The 6415-nt window shown below is 34.2% G+C and overlaps 1 non-coding gene across 1 annotated transcript; it reads left to right on the top strand.

Annotated features, from left to right (window-relative positions):
- Positions 1–6081: 6081 nt before the first annotated feature.
- Positions 6082–6210, top strand: LOC111764055 (small nucleolar RNA SNORA31). Its single transcript, XR_002796761.1, has one exon. It is a non-coding gene; the product is annotated as a small nucleolar RNA SNORA31 (small nucleolar RNA).
- Positions 6211–6415: the final 205 nt, after the last annotated feature.

Below are 6415 nucleotides of genomic sequence, written 5' to 3'. Positions count from 1 at the left end.
GATGTATGAGACCCCTGTGTCATGTTATGTATGTTTATTTTGTAAGTTCACAGTCTTTACTATACACTTATTGTTTGTGTGTAGATGTATGAATGATATACTTCAATAAAATAAGATACATATAAAAAAATAAAGAATTCTAAAAAAAGACTTGAATAGGCAATTTCCTAAAAAGAAATGCAAGTGGTGAAAAATAACATGAGGAAAAGTTCAACATCACTAGTGATTAGGGAAATGCAATTAATCAAAACCTTGAGATATCATTTCACATCTATTAGAATGGCCAGTATTAAGAAGTTGGAAAACTAGACATGTTGGAGATGATGTGGAGAGATAGGAGTATTTATTCACTGTTGATGGGAACATAAAATTGTACAGCCCCTGTGGGGGACAGTTTGTCAGTTCTCAAGGAAATTTTTTATAAACTGCTATATTATGCCATAATTCCACTACTCAGTAAATACTCAGAAGAACTGAGAGCAGTGAAGGAAACAAATCTGCATACCAGTGTTCATGGCAGTGTTATTCTCAATTACCAAATGATGGAAACAAATGTGGTGTCCATAAACTGATGAAGGGTAAACAAATTGTGGAGTATACACGTGATGGAATACTATGCAACTCTAAGAAGGAACATAGTCATTAAGGTTATGACAAGATGGATGAAACTGGAGGTCATTATGTTAAGTGAAACGAGACACACACAAAAAAATAGTATTGTATGGTTGCACTATTATGAACTAAATATATTGTGTAAACTCATGGAGTGAATAATTAGAATATATGTCACCAGAAAATTAAAAGAGCGTAGAAAATGAATTGATGAGGGATAATATGTGCAGAATTAAGAAAAATGTTGTTTGTAAATCCTTGAAAATGAATAGAAATGGGGAAAGCACATCATACTGTTTGTAATTCTCAATCTTATAAAATTGGATATCACAGTGACTGAAAAAAATTGTCTAAGCACATTTATATAACTAGAAGGAAGGCTAAAAATCCACAATGGGATTGTATAACATAATGAAACCTTCTGTGAAATACAAATATGTGTTAAATTGCATATATAAGATTATTTTTAAAAATATAAATTCAAATGTAATATAAAGGCAGAACCAGAATAGAGAAGCATAGAGATGAAAAGGTGAATTTTTGTTAGGTTTAAAAAATTAATATTATTATTGGTATAATGAAAATTCTCTAATGATGATTGAAAGGATGAGTACACAACTATGTGACTACACCAAATACTATTGATTGTGCACTCTGATGGATTTTTGCCTTATTAATAAGCATCAATAAAATTGATTTGTCAAAAAATCATTATACATAAATGAGCATTATTTAAAAAGGCCTCAAGTAAGAATATTTTACCACAAACACAGAAATTTCATTCTTCTCTGGTACATGTGATGTTTATTCCTTATTTTACTTTTATAACTATTACAATTTATTCTTTTAGGTTGTATTGGAATTTTACTCAAATATTTTTCTCCCAGGAAGTTCTGCATTTCAGTTAAAGGTATAAAAGAGTCTGGAGGTTGTCAGAAGGAATGCCCTTATGCACAACTGAGCAGAGTCTAAGAGACAGATAAAGTAGATACAACCCCAGGTATTGGTTCTTTTGAGGGATAAAGAGACCCACGGGTTCTATGGTCATGGCAGATGGGGTTCACTGCCATGGCAGATGGTCCTTCTTTGGAGCTGGTGTTTCTGCATGATGGAATTGGACTCAGAGGGGATCTCTTCTCACAAGACTTGCATGCTACTTTATTGGAATTGTAGTTGGTGCTGGGGTTTAAGATATATTTAGGGGATTTGAATCTCTCGACTGATAATATGACACCCAGGCCCAGAGCCTCAACAGACTTCAGCTCCTACACTTTGATTTATTGGACTTACCCCACTCAGTTAACATGGAGTTGAAGAAGGTCAACCACCACACCATGGAGCCTAGAGTGTCTACAACTGAAAGCAGGAGTGCATCCAGTATCCATGTGGAATCTAAGCTCCCACTTGACATAGATGTGCAATGGACACAACCAATCCAATGTCCACAGAGAAAATGTGGAATGGGTGTGGGAAGTGTAGCCATGGTGGCTGCTGGGTTTGGGGAATGGGAGGAAGAGATGAGATGTGGAGGCGTTTTTGGGACGTGGAGCTGTTCTGGGTGGTGCTTCACGGACAATTACGGGACATGGTAGATCCCCCCAGGGCTCACTGGATGGAACGTGGGAGAGTGTGGGCTATGATGTGGACCATTGACTACGGGGTGCAGTGATGTTCAGAGATGTACTTACCAGGTGCAATGGATGTGTCACGATGATGGGAGAGAGTGTTGCTGTGGGGGGAGTGGGGGGTGGGGGCGGTGGGGTTGATTGGGACCTCATATTTTTTGAATGTAATTTTTAAAAATAAATAAATAATTTTAATTAAAAAAAGGTAATTACATACTGCCTTTGATCTGGTTGTGATTTTGAGAAATCCTGAATTCTTTTTTTCTCTCTTCCACCTCTAATAGGGCAGAAGTTTTTTATAAATGAGTAAAAGTAAATATAATACATTTACATTTATTCATAAATATTACTTAATTTATTTTTAATACACTTGTTTATTTTTTTTAAATAGCTAGATTACATAAATGTTACACAAAAATTATAGGGGATTCTGAAATGCACAATTCCCAACCCCTCCCACATTTTCCTATTTGACATCTTCCATTAGTGTGGTATATTTGTTACAATCAATGAACAGATTTTGGAGAATTGCCATGATTTAATTGTGATTCTTTTATTTTTACTTGTCACTTTACATCTAAATTTACTAACATTAATTTTATTATTTATCAATTTAAATTTACTTCTAATGTCCTCTAATTTATTTACACAGAAAAATATCTTTTTAAAATTTATTTTGTATTTTGCTTGCTTCCATTATCATTCATTTCATTCTTATTCTGTATCTTTTTTTCCCATTCTTAAACTGTTCTATTTCTATTCTATTCTTTTTCTCATTTACAATTCTTTCCAAGTTTTTTCTAGATTCCATATCAGTTTAGCAAGTTTTCTCTACTGTTTGCTTTTAATTCTACTCCTGATTCTTCACTTTAGGGTACAAGATATAATGTAGAGTGAAATAAGGTGGGCACAAAAGGAAAAATATTTTATTATCTTATAGATATAAATATGTAGAATAAGCAAACTCAGAGCTCAGAATATAAAATATATATTAACAGTGGACAGGGTAAAGATAAAAAATATACAGAGTACCTATTTGGAATAATGGAAATATTTTCATTAAGAACAGTGGTGATGGAAGCACAACATTATGCACATAATTAACAGCATTGAAATACATGTCTGAATGTGAAAAAAGGGAATATATTAGGCTATACATATCTTAATAGAATAATCATTTTTAAATGCATGAAAATACACTATACAGACTGTGAACCCTAAGTTCAACCATGGATTTTAATTATTTGTACAATTATAAAAAGGTGTTTTCATTAATTGTAATAAATGTAGCATATTAAATCAAGTGGCTAATAAAATGATGATAAATAGAATTAATGTTTTATATTCATGATTGCTCTATAAATTCAGAAATTATTTAATAAAATATATGAATTAAACTGTCATTGTTGATGTTTAGACCTGAAACACGTTTGACAACTGTGAGATAGGAAAATGTCCAGAAATGGACATTTTGAAATGATAACATTTTCTGTATCTTAATTTTCATGGTGGTTACATGAGGACTCATAAAATTGTGTACAAAAATAAAATAATATTTCTTTTTTTAGGTTTCAGTCAATTACAAAAGGAAAAATCAATAAAATCATAGTTGGACCAGATATGTTTCATGTCTATTTTACATACACTTGGACCAACCTTTTGCAGTATCTGTTGCTGCAAAACTAGCTAAGCAGATGTGTGACTGACATTACCCTAATACAACTCATATTTCTTTCTTTCTATTCTAGGACTTCTGGAAACTGCATGATTAGCTTCCTGCAGGGAAGAATTCATACCAGCCTCTGTGGGTGTCAATACTCCTTGGAAAATTAATGGCAATAAGACCAACTGAAAATTTCTCCCACCTCCATATCATTAACATATGATTCTAAACTTAATCAAATCTTTGAAAAATATATATACTATCTTTGAAAATTATGCATAGCTGGAAAACATTCTTACTAAATTTAAGTTGATATTTTGACTTGATTTTAATATTGTTTCTAAACTTGTTAATTTTGAAATAAATAATTCAAATGAATATTCACTATTAATATATTAGTGACAAATTTGCAAGTCATTAAAAAGGAAAATAGTTAATAAATAGTGCAGACTGATTCAATTAATGCTTTCTAAACATAAGAATTTATGTTCATCAAATCTATATAATATTGGGGAGGGGGGCAAGATCACACATCAATAAGGAGTTCTAAGTGTTAGTTCATGCTACAAGGCAGGAAGTAATTACCCAAAGCTACCTAAAGCACCTGTTTGGGTAGCCCAGGAGACCAGAAGAGTATCCTGCAACATCCTGGGAAGATGAGTAGAGACTTCCATGTAATGGAGGTATTGTAGCTCCATTTCCCAAAAATGAGGGAGAAAGAAATGGTTGGCCACTGAATGCAGCTACTAATTAGTAAATTTGGCTGACTAAAGTATATTCATAAGAACAGTTTTAAGTTTGAATCAGTCCAAGTTGGAAAGAGGCTGGTAGTCACCATTTTAAGTTAATCCCCAGCATGAGAGGAAGCAGAGTTGATTGAAAAAAATAGTGATGGTAAAGACTCAATTCTTTCAGCCCACATGGGAATGTAGACCTCACCTAGGCTCCAGCCCCACCTCCAGTCTGGAAGATGCTGATGAGACCTGCACCAAACTCTCCAGGTAGGAGAAATTGTATGCACTTTTGGTCAGCACAGATTGAATAGTTGAACACCTGAAGCTCCATCCTCACACTCTAATAGGATAGGAGGGGAGCTGTGTTTCTTCAGCCCCCTGGGCAATTGCAGATGCTTTTTGCCTGCACAATCTGCTTTGTTCAGTGTCTTCACTTACATCTCTAGCTCCATCCTCCCCCATAGGATGGAAAGAGGTTGGTGTTTCCTCAGCCTATCTGGGAAACTGCAGTATCTTTTGGCTTGTACAAACTAGACTGTTGGGTGCCTATGGCTCCAACCCATCCCTGGTAGGAAAATGCAGACAGCTTCATCCTCCATAGCTTATAGTACCAAGTACATTTTCTACTACACAACCAGCAAGGGAGAAAGGGCAAGAAACCCCTAAATAGAGAGAAACTACCCAGAATAAATACATCTAGTATGGCAGATGCCAAAACACCAACAAAAAATTACAATCCATACCAAGAAACAGGAAGATATAACCCAATTAAAGGAACAAGATAAGCCTCCTGATGACATAGAGGATTTGACTCAACTAATCGTAAATGTTAAAACAAATCTAAGTAAATTCAATGAGATTGCTAATGAGAATAAGGATATTAAGAAGACACAAAAAAGCACAAAGAAATTGAAAACATTAATGGGAGAATAGAAGGTCTTTTGGGAATGAGAGATACAATAACTGAAAATTAAGCATACACTGGAGGCATATAACAGAAGATGTGTGGAGGAAGAAAGCATCATTGAGCTTGAAGACATGTCCTCCAAAAACACACATGCAAAAGAACAGTTAAATAAAATAATGGGTAATACTGAAGAGAGTCTCAGGGAAATGAATGACAGCAAGAAACATGCCAACCTGTGTCATGGTTGTCCCAGAAGGAGAAGAGAAATGAGGCAGAAGGAATATTTGAAGAATTAGTAGTAGAAAATTTCCAAAACCTATTTAAATACATAGATACCAATGTCTAAGAAGCACGATGCATTCCCAGCTGAATAAATCCAAATAGAACAACTCCAAGACACATACTAATCAGTATGTTAAGTGCAAAAGACAATGTAAGAATTTTTAGAGCTGCAAGAGAAAAGTGATGCATAACTGATAAGGGATACCCACTAAGATTAAGTGACAATTTTTCATCAGAAACAATGAAAGCAAGAAGGCAATTCATCTATGAGAGACCTGGAGGAGTTAATGTCTGCTGCTAAGGTTTCCACTACAGATGCATGAAAAAGAAGGTCCTCACACTTTCTGTCTGCATGTAGCAGCCAAGATTGAATGAAGGAATACATAGAATTCTAAAAACTTGGAGAAGGGGAAATAATCTTTTCAACTCAGAAAGAAACTTAAAACTTGCAAAAAAAATAATAAAACAAGGCAGTGGTATGATATATTTAAGATACTTCAAGAGAAAGAGAAACATATATCCAGCAAGATTGTTTTCCAAAAATGAGGGTGAGTTTAGTACATTCACAAATAAACAGAAACAGAGAGAGGTT

This window comes from Dasypus novemcinctus, chromosome 20 (genome assembly GCF_030445035.2).
Source record: "Dasypus novemcinctus isolate mDasNov1 chromosome 20, mDasNov1.1.hap2, whole genome shotgun sequence".
Lineage (NCBI taxonomy): Eukaryota > Metazoa > Chordata > Mammalia > Cingulata > Dasypodidae > Dasypus > Dasypus novemcinctus.
The sequence above is the reverse complement of the archived record's forward strand: the minus strand, read 5'-3'. Positions and strand labels throughout refer to the sequence as shown.